General features: G+C 38.4%; 1 pseudogene; it reads right to left on the bottom strand.

The window, feature by feature from the left end:
- Nucleotides 1-15000, bottom strand: part of LOC138056120 (unconventional myosin-If-like) — an 83699-nt pseudogene that overhangs the window by 13124 nt on the left and 55575 nt on the right.

Here is a 15000-nt window from a genome sequence, read left to right as displayed (position 1 = left end):
CAGGCCCATTATGACACTAGCGTCCCAACTACTTTTGCCACTGATTGTAGAAAACTAGTTCTTGCATGTAGGTCACTTCACCTTTATCACTCGGCGGCCATTTTGGAGTCCGTGGGGAATAAAGGCTTTGTGTTTGTATTGTCTTTGCACGTCCAGCCTCACACGGAATAAAAGGTTAGACGTGCAAAATCTTTTGTTTGGACATTGACTGATACGAGTCTATGGGTAGAACATCTGATTGGTGTCACGGAGGCCGTACGTTCGAATCCTGCCTAAGACTCGGACTTTTCGGTTGTCCTTTCCCCCGTCGCCAAGCAACTAGTATATTATTATCCAAGCTATTTCACATGTCCTCAACCATCTATTTGTCTATTTGTGAATGTTCAGTTGGCACTCAAATCAATGGCAGAAAATCGCAAAAATTAATATACATTGCACTTAGAACTTCTGCAAAGGAAGACCGGAAAAAATACATGCAAAGTATTGGAGACCTGTGACGACTGGAAACCTAGAACTTCACCATAGAATTTCACATCTCATGAATAGGGCCAGCTTAGCTCTCCCTTTTTATAGCCAGGCACATTTTTAACTGTTGAGGCGAGATCTTGGAACGAAATTAGCATGGTCGTGTGCTACATATAGACTCAAACTCACCTAACCGTTACAGAATTTATCTCCTTCATTGAGAGTTTTCTTTTGATCTTTAAACTCCCCTCATTTTTACACTAAAAAGGAAAGAGAAATTTACTGGTCAGAAAAAAAATTTGAACAACAATGGTGTTCCGAGCAGGTGGTTATGTCAAAGTATTTCTGGAGAAGACACTGAAATCTCAGTTTATCGGCTGGCCTGTTATTGTTGGCTTGAATAGTCGTGGTATTTGAGCCTACGTAACACCGAACAATTTTAACCATGAATTTCATTCAGTGATTTGCAAATCTTTCAAAGGGATAAGACCCGAATGGATTGAAATGACGATTCCAGCAGGAAGTGTATTTGCCACATTTTCATTTATGCTTAGTTCGAAAATGATATGGGACAAATACTGCCTAATTGTTTCGGATCTGTTTTCCTTTGTACTGTGACCCGTAGCCCTTGCGGGATACGGGTCTAATTGTTAAATAACACCTTTTTATTGTAAATCCTTCAAGTGACGTCTGATAAGGATCGCTCACCTTTTTCTTGCATGTCTTAACGGGGTCTGTATGCTTTAGTTGATTGATTATCTTACCTGACCAATGATGTACAAACATGACCATGTCAAAACTAAAACTCGACTTTGCTCCTGTGGTAAAATAAATAAATAGAAACAACGGGTCATAAATTTTAACCATGTAATTGGACAGAACATGCAAATGAGCTCACGTCATCATGCTATAAAGAAAGATCAAGAACATGACACCACAAGGAACTAAGAAGTCAAAGACCTCGTCTTATCTAAACTCAGTTTTAATGACTCCTTCATTTATCAACTCCCACCACTTTTGCAGATAAGAGTACAACGTGTTCAGAATGCTGCTGCCGGTTTTAAGGGTACTTTCTAGGACTCATTAGCAACTTTATTCAATCACCTACCCGCAAATGTAGGGCGGTGTCCAGACTTTAATACCTTTAAAAATGATTGTTTTAAAATTTTAAAGAGCAGGGCCAGCACGCGCTTAAGTTGAACCTCTTATGTTGAACATCATAAGTTGTCTTGACATGTTTATTCATAGTATTTATAGCATTTCTAGATCTTTACAATTTTCAATAGATTTTCAACTTGTGTATTACGTTTGTAACTAGTTATATTTTAAGTAATTAATTCCTTAGTGAATATGACGGATGTAAAACTACCATGTAGAAATACTGTCAATAAATCGCTCTTCTTCTTCTTCTTCTTCTTCTTCTTATTATTATTATTATTATTAGAGGACAGCAGTATCTTGCCAAAAAAAAGACAAATTAACAGAAAACCCAATCATGGTTTAGGTACCTTCGCATTGCTGGAATATTTCAAGATTTTAGCTGCAAACTCCACCCTTGGCTCAACTGTGGAGAAAGTAACAATTTTAATTACAGCGAAAAAAGAAGTACTGAGTGTCAGTTTTGGAAATCAATGGGAACTGTCTCTATTTCTTCTTTTCCAGAGAATTGCAAAGTTTGTCCAGCCTTATTACTACTTAGTATAACTAGTTTACCTAAATGGTAGAAATGATGCCGAGGGGAAGGGAGATGTTGAAATTTAACGAAACATTAAGGAAAAATATTCACAAAGTTTGAAGCTACTGGGCATCCAAAACACGACGATGTGAGGCGATGGAATTTGACTTTTCAAGAAATACTAGTTTCTGTATTACAGAAAATGGCGCCGATAGCTTGCACGCCCGCCAAAGACTTGTGGTTGTCGGTGGAGATGTGTTCATACACATGTATTTTATTTCATGAGCGATAAGTAAGCGCTTTCATGTTTTCGTTGATTACCGGCCGCCATAATGGTAGACCAGATGGCGTCTCCACACAAAACTCTAATACATAGATTTAGCCAAGCCTAAAAGCGGATCTGGGACCTGGGTTTTGCTAAAGGCAGGCCCGCGGCCCAGCGACCCCAACGGCCCGGCGGCCCGAGGCCTGCGGCCCGCGACGGCCCGGCGGTCCGGAGGTCCGGTGACCCAGTCCTCATGTTCCACTGTTTTTTTGTCCAGCGGTAAATCCACGGGCATGCACAGATCTGCATCGGGTTTGGGCGTGCAAAATGGACGACGGTTTGAATTCTTTACCATTTAATCATTTGAATCTTACGATCACGGCGAATTATCCAATTCTCAAAAGGAAGCTATCATTACTTTAATTGAGAAAAAAGATAAGGATAAAAGGTATTTATCCAATTGGAGACCAATCTCACTAATCAATGTAGATGTTAAAATAGTTTCAAAAGCCATAGCCAAAAGATTAGAGACAGTCTTGCCGAACATTATACATTACAACCAATGTGCGTAGTGAAAGGCAGAACAATTTGTGATGCAATCAGAACAGTTGAAGATATTATGGAATTAACGGAAAGATACTGTATTAATGGTAAAATGATTTGTATTGATTTTCAGAAAGCCTTTGATACTGTAAGTCGACACTTTTTGTTTAAAACCCTTCAAGCTTTCGGCTTTGGATACTCATTTATTCAGTGGATTCACACATTCTACAAAAACATATCAAGCTGTGTCCTTAATAATGGTTTTTCTACAGCACCTTTTTCAGTTGATCGTGGAGTAAGGCAGGGAGATCCACTCTCTCCTTACTTGTTCATTATTGTGTTAGAAACTTTATGTATAAGCATACGAAGAAGCAAAGATATTCAAGGAATTACAGTGGATACCGAGGAGATAAAATTGGGACTGTTTGCTGATGATTTGACCGGCTTTCTAATGAACGATATTTCTCTTCAAAAATTTTTAGAACTTGTAGATGTTTTTGGAGAGCGTCAGGCCTTAGGATTAATCATGATAAGTCTGAAGTCATGTTACTTGGCAACAGTGTGCGCCCCTCTTTAAGAAATGATACCGAAATTAAAAACCTTGAAATTAAAAACTCAGTTAAAATTTTGGGAGTTCACTTCACCTACGATTCGCGTGCCAAACGGAAGTTGAACTTTGATGAAATTGTTACTTCTATCAAACAGAAACTACACATCTGGAGATGACGTGATCTTACGATATTTGGCCGTATTTAAATTGTCAAGACATTTATAATTCCTATTTTCTTAATTAGTAGTAACCGCACCGTACTCGCGAACCCATTCAGGTAATTGTGCTACTTCCGTTGAAACAGCAATCTTGCTTCAGACTGTTCCTCTAAATGACTACCGACACACTACAGGGGAAAACCCTGCGATGTACTATTACCCCTACCAGGGGGGTGGGAGAGTAGCAATATTCTAAAACTCGTCAAAAACCGGTATCAACTTCGGCCTTGCGATCCCTCGGTGGCCCTTGTTTGATTTCCTTTCCTATTTTCCTTAGCTTGTTTTAAGAGAGGATAATGTCTGTTTACACAGAATACAGTGTGACGCAGTGCGTTCCGTCGAAAGTTGCCTTGCGTTTTTTCTTGATTTACGACAGTAATTATACTGACATCCTCGGTCACGGATATCAGTGGCAAGAGCAAACCAAGTATAATTTGTTCGCAAGCTTATTAATCCTGTTTAGAGTCTGTTTCATGTATCTGCTTTGAGTTTACTTGATTGCCTGACTCAGTTGTGATTGGCCACAAGTTTCGATTCAACGGTGCTGAAATAAAGGCTCTTTTAAATGACTTAAATTCGCTTGCCTGGCAATCTAAGACTTACGTATCAAGCCTTGTAGAGTCTTGTTATGTTGGAAATCCACATAGTCTCCCTTAGAACCCATGTCCCAAGAGTCCCTCCTCGTCTTTTTATCGCCCAGGAAATCCATACCTGTAAGATATTATAAGTATATTTAACAATTATTCTATGAGAGCGCGCTGGATATGAAGTGATAGATAACCAACGAGGCGCGTATGCTGACAAGATCCTTAACCATATGAGGTGCAACAGGTATATGAACTGATAGCCTGTGTCCGACGAGCCAATAAAAATGGTGGAAATCTGATATTTGTAGTTCAGTTTTAATAATAAGTAGTTATCTCATTCAATCTTTGTAATCAATCTCATTTAGGCAGTCAAAGAGAGAAATCAGTGACATGGCTAGTGAAAAAAATACCATCAAATCAAAACGAGCGAGTCTTCGTAAAAGCAACGTAGTGCTTAGCTTCCACGAAACGATGGAGTTCCCATGATGGTGTTCTTGCGCAATACCATACCATTGCTTTCACCTGGGTGTGTTCAAGTTGTCATCTTTTTATCCATGCACAATCTATGCTAACCGACTCCTTCTAAAGCCCTATTTAACTGGGCAATGGCTAAATCTAGAGTCTAACCGCTTACAAAACTTATTTGTTATTTACTTCTCGGGAGGTCCATACAGGAGAGGCTTTTCGGGGGAGTCCTTTATTACAAAGGTGGCTCCCGCTTACACACTCTTTATATACGTGCTGCTCTTGTTCGTATACTTAAGAGGATTGAAGCTAACACGGCGATCCCAGCGGTATACCGAATTACGCGAGTGGGAAAAGCGGAACTAATTAACAACAAAGTAATACGCACCATTGTGTACTCTTTTCATACTTGTTGCACAAGTTGGAACTCCATGCTGTTAGACGAGTACACTGTCGACTTCCCTTGAACTTACTATTTGCAGATGTCTTCGAAAACTAGAAATTTAACTTTCTCAGTCGTTTTAAGACCTAATTACGGCTCAGGGTTTGAAAGGAAGGCCCACGACGAATAACATCTCTACTGAAGAGATAACATTTTCTCAATGGTGACTCGGGGATAGTCGGAAAAAGTCCGACTGCTCCTTTGCTGAAGTCGACCAAACGACGATCCCATGATTAGTTTGGATGCTCTACCACTGAGCTACAGGAAACTCGTGAGAGCCAGGTCATTTAGCTTAGTTTAGGTATAGCTCGTTGAAGCTAGGCCAAAACTAAATTACCTAATATTGAAATAACATTAAACCAGGGTCAGGTGACAGCTAAATCTATTTTATAAATGACATAGCTCCCAAGAATCTCCTATTCTCGATTTACATGACGTCACGGCCTGCATGTTGGTTTCACCAAACAAAGAAACGGCGGCCATGTTGGTCTCCAGACCCAATTCTCCGGTTTTCTTTTGTTTCAAGTTGTCTTTCTTGAAAAAGCATGGGTGTTTGTCACGTGGTAGAGTATCCGAACTTGTAGCCTAAAGGTCGTAGATTGGACTCCTGCAAAGGAGTCGTCGGATTTTTTCTGAGTATCCCCGAGTCAACATCAAAAAATAAATTTCGCGTTCATCTCTTCGTCTAGTGGGGTTAAATTTTGAACTGAGGCAACTGATCCGTCACAATCGTTCTTCTTTTCTGTACTTTACTGAGCTATTTTTTTTACCAATAACTTGTTCACTAAGATATTAAAACGGTCTTCAGTTGAGTGTCGAAGAATAACAACAAAAGTAATTCTCCAAATCCACTAAGAGAGATACAAAAGGGGAGACGAACCAATCAGATTTCGAAACAATTGCTTATAATTTCTGAAAGAGTGGGAAATGCGCATGCGCAGGTTCAAGTGGCAATTACTTTGGGTTTTGATTCTCATTGGCTAAAGAAAAGGCGGAGGAAGTTTCCATTTGTGTGGGAAGTAGATGAACACAAGCAACACACAAGTTTTGATCATAAGTGATGTTTTCGGGAAAGTGACACTAATTAATCACATGATGTTTTTATGCTTATAACACAAATAGGGACTAAGTTTAAGCTTAGGAATCGAAATAATATAATTACTTTTGACAGTCAACGGAATAACTGTTTCAGTCTCATAGAACGTGTTTTGTTGTATCAAGGAAAAGATGTAGTAAGTTACCTTGGGATAATTTCTTAATTGCAATCAATTTTTGAAGAGCACGGCGGCCTCTGTGACATCGATAAAATCTTTGAATGACAACGACACCTACAAGAAGAAAATTGATGAGGATTTTATCAGCTTCACTCGTTGAAAGGGAATTACAAAATGTCGTCTATATTAACATACCACTATGAAACATGCAGAAAAGTAAAAAGCACTGATCTCATCACTACAAACACTTACTACGTATTCAGTCGTGCATTTTAAGTAAACAGTGCATAAAACTTAACAACCATTAATAATTCATGACCTAACAGCTTATGAAAACACCGATAAAACGTCACGTGTATGAGCTTTATATCCTGATAAAACACTCCTCGTTAGTATTCTTTATATAAAGAATACTAATAAGGCATAGCTTGTTTTTCTTGTATGCTAATATTCACCTCTCACAATTTTTGAACCATTGTTTTGAGTCCAGAGGGACACACTCTTTGTGGAATGTTTTTTAAGCCGTTCAAAAAACTCACAGCACGTGTTTTATCGGATCTAAAAACACTCGGCTACGCCTCGTGGTTTTAAACCCCAATAAAACACTGCTGCTCGTTTTTTAAACATTACGCAAAACGCAGGCAAAAACATTTGCTTGAACTGCATAACTTTTATAAACTTAACCTTTCGTATGTTACAACATACATCATCAGAAGTGATTATTATTCAGTTATAGATAAATTTAAATTTAAAAATACAAGTGTACGGACTAAAAACTAACGAAATTGATTGAGATAAAACGACCAGAAATGTGCTAATAATAGAGATAAAGTTTCTCACTGCCAACGCTTTCATTTAAGGCTGGCTTTAGATCACGGATAAACAGAGACTCTTTAATTTTACAATACATATCTGATCGACCAGTTGCTAATATCTCAAAATGATCCCACTTAATTCTATGGTTGGTTAAGAAAACATGATCAGCAATTGCAGATTCGTGACAATTTGCAGTTAGGACTTTAAAATGTTCTGTTTTTCTGTCACGTAATCGGTGTTTCGTTTTCCCTATATAGAAATCATTGCAATCCCAGCAGTTTGCTCTGTACACTACTTTTGACCTGAAGGAAGTAGCTAGTTTATCTTTGTAAGGGAAAAAAGACTTGATTCTTCGGGTGTTCTGAAAAACTATTTTGAGGTTGAAAATACCATAGAATTTGTTTATGCAAGACCTCAGCTCTTTTGTGAGGTGTTTGCTGTGATGACCTAAGAAAGGTAGAACGATAAGAACTTTTTTTTCTTAACTGTTTGTACATCATTCATATGTTATTTAACAGTTCCCATAGGGTAGCCATTAAGTAGAAAAATCCTCTTGAGGTCATCTAAGGTAAACTGTAACAATCGGGGTGACGAACAAATTCTAATGCAACGATAAGCCAAAGTGCGAACTAGGTTTATTTTGTATTTACGCGGAGTAAAAGAGTCCCACTTGGTCAGTATAAAGACCAGTGAATGTCTTCTTTCGATAGATAGATGTTGAGAAAGAGTTGTCACGATTGCGTTTCATAAGGATATCAAGGAATGGAATTTCATCGTTTTGTTCAAACTCAATCCTGAATTTAATGTTGTTGTGTCTTCCATTCAGGTAATGAAAAAACTGAAAGCATAATTTCTTTTCTTGAAAAGAGTAAAGGTATCGTCCACATACCGCAACCAAATAGTAGGCTGATTGATGTTCTTCATCACCCATTTTTCTTCAAAATCACATATGAAAATGTTCGCCAAAACAGGACAAAGTGGAGAGCCCATTGCGACGCCATCAATCTGGTCATAGTATTGACCATCAAAAACAAAATGACTCTTCGTTGTTGCAAACAAGCGTAAATCTTTAGGATCAATAGGGGTAATTTAGGTGGATTTGCGAGGGCATACAGCTTATCAAGGCAAATTTGAATAGGTTCATCCAGTGGGACATTAGTAAATAGTGAACTGACATCGAAGGAACACATGAATTCGCCGTTGTGATTGTACTGTAACTAAAACGGCCCAAGTTAAATTGATGAATTACAGGGCCTTTCTGGGCCAACGACAAACAAGGGAGCAGAACAACAACAACAAAAAATACCTTAAGAACCCAACTGATCGGAGGCAAACCAAGGGCTACCAGGATCAAATTGCACCAGTGGTCTCAACCCAGGATCTCCAGATCTCTTTTAATTAATGTCTATAGTAACAAGCCTCTATAATGTACTCCACACACCTCCCCTTAGTGTTATATATTGCTCTTTGGACTCAATACAAACTGCAGTAGACCTGTTTTCAAAGGATTGTGTTAAAACTAAAACTGAAGTAGTTTCTCTGATTAAGCGCAATACGCACAAACAGTGCGGCGAGCCAATCAGAAAAGGCATCACCTGCAATTTGAGGGAATGACGGTGTGTAAGTTGCGATTGGTTTTGGTTTTACTTCTCATTGGCGGAAATCTCTGTACCAATCAGCAAATACTTTAAAACAGCTCTAACATAGTTGATACTCATTATTTGATTAAATGACAGAGTCTTTTTGTGAGCAAAGGTACGACTTAAAACCTTCTATTTCTTGTCTGAGTTGGCTTATAATCATTAAATACCTTTTCGGATTTTTTTGAACCGTTTCCGCACTCTGTAAGCCCGGTATCTCCTCTGAATGGCAAGGACATATTTTTCCAGAATGCTGTTTTTCAACTCTTCGAGCTCATTAAGCTGACAAAATAAAAAACGACACCTTTGAGACTTAAGGCATTATTAAGTTGTGTTTGATTCATGATCTTAAACTACTGAATTATTTAGATTACAGTCCATACAAAGCTCTCGCATGACCCTCCACTTGTTCATATTCGATTCTTAAAAAAACCCGTCGTCCTTATGGAGAAAGTCTGTTGTAAGAAGTTTACTTTACTCGGGTACCTTTTAGCTCCAGGAAACCAAAATCAAATTATATTCTCAGGGTACTGATGATTCAGTCGTTAACACCGAAATAAAAACATTTTTACGTGATACTTTGTTATGCCTGTGTTTTCTTGTCAGTATTTCGTGCATTTGGGAGATTACTCTCGAGGTTTACACGCACAACATTAATTCACGTTCAAATTTCAATTTTCCTTATTTCCACTTACTAACTTATAATATAAATACAAAGAACAGGAATTAGAAAAAATGTGGAAGTGTGCAATCAGGTTTAAAAGAGTCTACGCACCTGATCTGATACTTAACGAAAGATCTCATGCATTTATTTAACTTAATCTTAGCCAGCGAACGTACATGGAAACAAGCAAACAAAGGTCATACAATTATTGTGATAAGCACATGAATGAGAGAAATATAAAATATAAAAATAATCGACGCGATCAAATAGTCATTTCAATATATTATTCAATTTGAATAGGAATAACATGGCTGTTACAAAACCTGGAAACTTATTATTTCCTTACCGTCTTTGGTTCTCGTAAAAACAATTTTGTTTTTCCGGCCTGCCATTTGGAAGGATCGATTCCTGCAGCATTCAAAATGATGCTGCAACCTTCAGCCGGGTCACCAGTCCAGCCTTTTGCTACTTGAGGAGAAATTATTCCATACCTACAATGGAATAGATCTTAAAGTGTCCCGTGATCACCTCGACAAACTTTTCCACTTTCTTTATCTTTCGAAATCGTCCCAAATATATTGTGTTGTCTTTAGTACCATTTTATTGAAATTAAGACTCACTCTTTTATTCGCTTTGAAAGACAGACAAGGTAGGAATAGTGGTCGTTGTTTAATCCATGTCCGCGCTTTGAAGGGGAATGGGTTCAATATCGGGAAGACATCACAAATTACTTGTGTCCCAGTTTTCAAAGACCTATTACAATGCAAAGCAGTCTTCGACGTGAACCCCGTATTAAACCCATTTGTCTTCCTTACGCGGTCTTTGATCAAGTTACTAGTTTTTTCACTTTTTCTTAGCCTCTACTGAAGACCGTGATTTTGAAGGAAAGAGTTAAGCGAACCAAAGAACTAGTGTTAGACAACTGCAGAGTATTTTTGTGAGTGGAAAGGGCTTTTAGGGGGTAGCAGACACCCAAAATGTTACAATGGAAGAACTCTGTGACTTAATTTCCCCTTTGGGGAAGACAATCAATTTAACTCTACAGGAAAAACACTAACCTCTGGATAACAATTTGAAATTGACGGCGAAACGCAAAGCCCGCTCTTCTCACTCGAATGTTCTCCTTTAGTCCCAAATAGTTAATTTGATGTAACACCCTGGAACGAAAAGTGTTCTTTTTTAAGTTACTTGTAATTTGTACTCTTGCAAAAGTGTAAATCGCTGCTTAGGTTCGCCTTAAGCACAAACGTCTTTAAGATTTGCATACGGAGAAGCTAACTCCATTGAAGGGGTTTCAAAGCCCGGCAGTGACTTCGAGCTACCAAATGGATAAGCCAATTCCAGGAATATGTAAATAATATAACGATTTTTGTGACACGAATTTCCTCATCTGCCGTGTCTCGACAAAGTTCGCCCTACAACCCACAGGGTAGGAACAAAACCTCATGTGACATTATTTATGATCCCGGAGCACTGCTTCCAGTCTGATGATCCACTCTGCTCAGATAACATCATCATTGTGCAACCAACCAATTTATGCAAGCTCATTTTTCAAAGCTCTGAGTGAGGTGAAAGGAAGACCATGCCTATTTAGAAGCCTGTCACACCAAAGAGGCTCTGGCAATTCAGCCAATTAAGACAATTTCATCAAGACGCAACAAGACTTCTACGTGGGCCCATCAAGTTACTATTATCATTTTTATTTCTTTCTTTTTTCTGTGTAGCTGGGGGCCCTTTATCAAAATGCGTAACCCGGTATAAAGCTTTGGCTTCCTGCCTATTTTGTTGGGGTCAAGTACCGAAGGTCACATCCTATTTTTGATATTCTCTTAATAAGCCAAAAAGCAACATAGCTGAAATACCTTTGGTTGTCCCAGTCCAATGGCAGCTTCGATTCGGTTGGTTTGATACAGCGAACGTAATGCGGTGTACATGTCATAATCTTGCCGATCAGAGCGGCGGCCTGAGCCTAAAGCAACAAAAATGTATTCAAGTGCCTATGACAGCAGATTTCAGATATTTGGTCAAGTTCAAATCATAACGACTGGTAATAAACTTAAAAAGAAAGATTAAACTTCTGTAAGTCCTCCTTTCTTGAGCCAAAGGAAGTAATTTCACATTTTGTAGTCTTTTTTTGAAATGTTTATTTTTTAGGTTTAGCGTAGTGGGTCTACGTTGCACCCTTTCAATCATGTCTGTGTTTTAGTACAAATGTACGATGGGTGCAGGCGCCACCAGTTCTCTTGGTTAATCTTAGCACCTTGAACTGATTAAAAGATGCCCGTGAGGTTTGAATCCTTCAATTTGGAACATGCTTCTGGACAAGGATTTCTTGACGATTTTTGTCTATGAACCGGATGTTTTGGAGGCCACTTCCTCGGGTAGCATGATGTCACACCGTCAAATCTAGAGTTTTTGAGATGAATCTTATTTCTTTAAAGTTCTCTCAAGGTCTTGTTGAGAGATGACAATATTCCATAGTTTTCCTAGGTCAGGGGTGTTGGCTCATTACTAGGGTGGTTGACTGAGCCATTACTGCGTACATCTAAGTAAGTCTTTCTTAGCTCTCTGTCTATCCATGAAGGAGTCAATTTGTCATTTATCTCTTTGCGGAGAAAAAATTCATTTACTGCTGTCCACAGGAAATCCTCCCAATTGACCAAATTTATATATACGTCGTCGTCTAACATAGCGGTGCGCTAAGGAGCGTTCAGTAAGGGTTTCCTTATTTCCCTAGGTGAACCTCTCTAAACGTGAAAACGTACTGAGGCCTTTGAAGGACTCATAAAGAAGTGACTTTCAAAAAAAAAATTAACGCTTAAATGCCAGATTGCATTAAACCTTCACCAACTTAATTCTCAAATCAGTGAGAGGAAGGCTCATGATGAGCCATATTAGCGTTAATGTCCAGCCGATAGTCGGAATGAACGCCAAATACTGTTGTAGAATCATTTGAAATAGTAGTGCCATTACGCGCAGCAGTACACGGTCGTCTGTAGGCACAAGCGATAAGTCCAACTAAAGTTTTCCATACGCTTAAAGATTTCATAGCTACTTACTTCGACACATTCACAGTTAATGTAGCACCGCAGCCCAGAGTTCTATGGTCTTTAGCTGTAGACCGAACATTTTCCAGCATTTGATCGTGAGGTGGGGCCGGGATTGAGAAAACATCCCCGCTTAATACAAGACGAAAATTGGTGAAATTGACATAGTAAGGTAATCTCTAGTAGCAGAAAAATGGCAGACTTGCCATTCCCATGGATAAAGTAGCTGCGTTTTTGTCAAGTTCCTCTCCATTTAAGGTCTACCTTTCGTGGTTTGGGGAGGTTTGTATTGTCTTGGGTTCAGTGACCATGTTGTTTTCTTAAATATAAAGATTTATCCCAGAATTTTTTCTCCAATCTAAATTTTTGTCAAGTAATATATCAACAACGAGTTCCAAACACCGAGAAACGAAATGAAAGCACGAGGCCGAAGGCTGAGTGCTTTATTGTTTCGAGGTGTTTGAAATCTATGATGAAACACGAAACACGCGTTTTTGATGTGGCTTCTCAAACAAGGTTGTGGATTTTGAATTCTGCTTCCTTTGCTTATTGTGATGTAAACGTTGTTGTAAACAGTGGAAAATTAGTTAAAGAAAAGCTGTTCTTTGGTTTAAGGACGGTGCTACTAATTCAAAGGTATTTTTGCCCCGGTTTATGATTATGCAGGGAGTAGATCTTGACAAGTGTCATTGAAATCCAAAAAGAAAATGGGGGTAACCACGCATTTTTCCAAGATAATTCATGAATAATATTTCTAAAAAGCTTTAAAATACAAAGCAGTGTATGGCGTTCTTTCTCAAATCGAAGCTAAATTATCTCTCAAAAATGCATGGTTACCCCCAATTTTCTTTTTGGATACAAAGAGTACTTACTAAGATCTACTTTCTACAGTTAATTTTAAACCGCGCAAAAATATCCCTGTATTAGTGAGCATCACCGATAGGAAACTCGAGTATCTCGAGATGCGCAGCAATTTTTCTCCAAGCTGAAGTTCATTTTACTTTCTTACTTTGCATCCTTGTAACCGCATAAGTTTAGGGCTGTGGCGATAAAAAAAACGATTTACGGAACAGGCAGTTATCACGTTTAATAGTTTCGAGGTTATTCCGCTCTCGGTATCAACTGAAGGTATTCTGTTTTTTTTCTCCCCTTCAGAAGAAGAAGTGAATGAAGAGAATGTTGTTTTTACTCGGATTACGTTGATAAGTGTTGCATTAGGAGTTCTTAATTAACTTAGCCACATCATCGAAACTCTTTTGCTTTTCCCTTATTTGCACAAAAAAACCTGTTTAAATCATTCGTTTCTCTAAAAATACACAGAAAAATTAAAAACAAAAAGAAACTCATAGATCGATGATTGAAAAGATCTAAGCAATGTTAACATCAATTTATGGAAACGTTAGTGAAGAAAACACATTACTGGGATTAAACGATGGTAGTCAAATTGAAGTAGTTTCAGCAGAAGTTAAGGGCGTGTTCTTTGTCAAAACTGAGAAAGTCGATGGTCCTGTTCATCTCACCGCAGACAGGAAAAAACAATCTCTGCTCGTTTATGTTAGGCTTCTTCAAGTACTGTAGGTGAATAATATAATTTAGCGTGTGTACGTTTTATTTCATCAGTACCTTTAAGACGAACACACCGTGAAACATTTATCTTCAAGAACTATCTACCTAAGTGCCGTTTGGAAGACAGACTTCCTATTCCCGCCGTCTTTATGCTTGACCAACTAAACAGATTTAGTAACATAGTATAATATCTAGATTTAGCCAAGCCTAAAAGCAGACCTCCCGGGTTATTTATTCTTACTGGCCTTACTTAAACGAGGAATTTACGGAAAAAAAAAACAATTTGTTTTTTTTGTTTAGTCTTGACGAAAAGCAGGTCATATAAAGAAACTAAAAAAAAAAAAACAAAACAAAACAAAACAATCTAAAACGAGTTCTTTCGTTTCTGCTCGTCCAGAGTCATGCAACCTTATCAGATTCAAAATTTAAAAAATCTAAAGATATGCCAAAAATTGCAATACAGAGCAAAAATGCAGCTCTAAACAAATTAAAATAAACACTCAGCTTTAAGTTTATATCCCCCTGAAGCTTGACTTGAATAACTCCGTAACCACAAATGTGGTCCTGACCACAACTATATATGTTAACCTGGCTTGAGCCTGCGATCCAATCGCAAACCAGTACCTGGTCAGCTGACCTCATAACTTGGAACAACAATAAAAGCAAGGTGACACTCGCTAACACCAACCCGGTGTGGCCAACACATCACGAATGCGCACAACCATTTCACCCGGTCAATTAGCAGCCAAGGACAGCTATTTCGGCCTTGCTGAGCCTCATCAGCATGGTATAGCTAACATACCAGACAGGTCTTTTTAGCACCTCTTTAAGGTGATTCCTCAG

The sequence above is a fragment of the Montipora capricornis genome, chromosome 7, assembly GCF_036669925.1.
Source record: "Montipora capricornis isolate CH-2021 chromosome 7, ASM3666992v2, whole genome shotgun sequence".
Taxonomy (NCBI): Eukaryota; Metazoa; Cnidaria; class Anthozoa; order Scleractinia; family Acroporidae; genus Montipora; species Montipora capricornis.
This window is presented reverse-complemented; position numbering and strand designations above follow the sequence as displayed.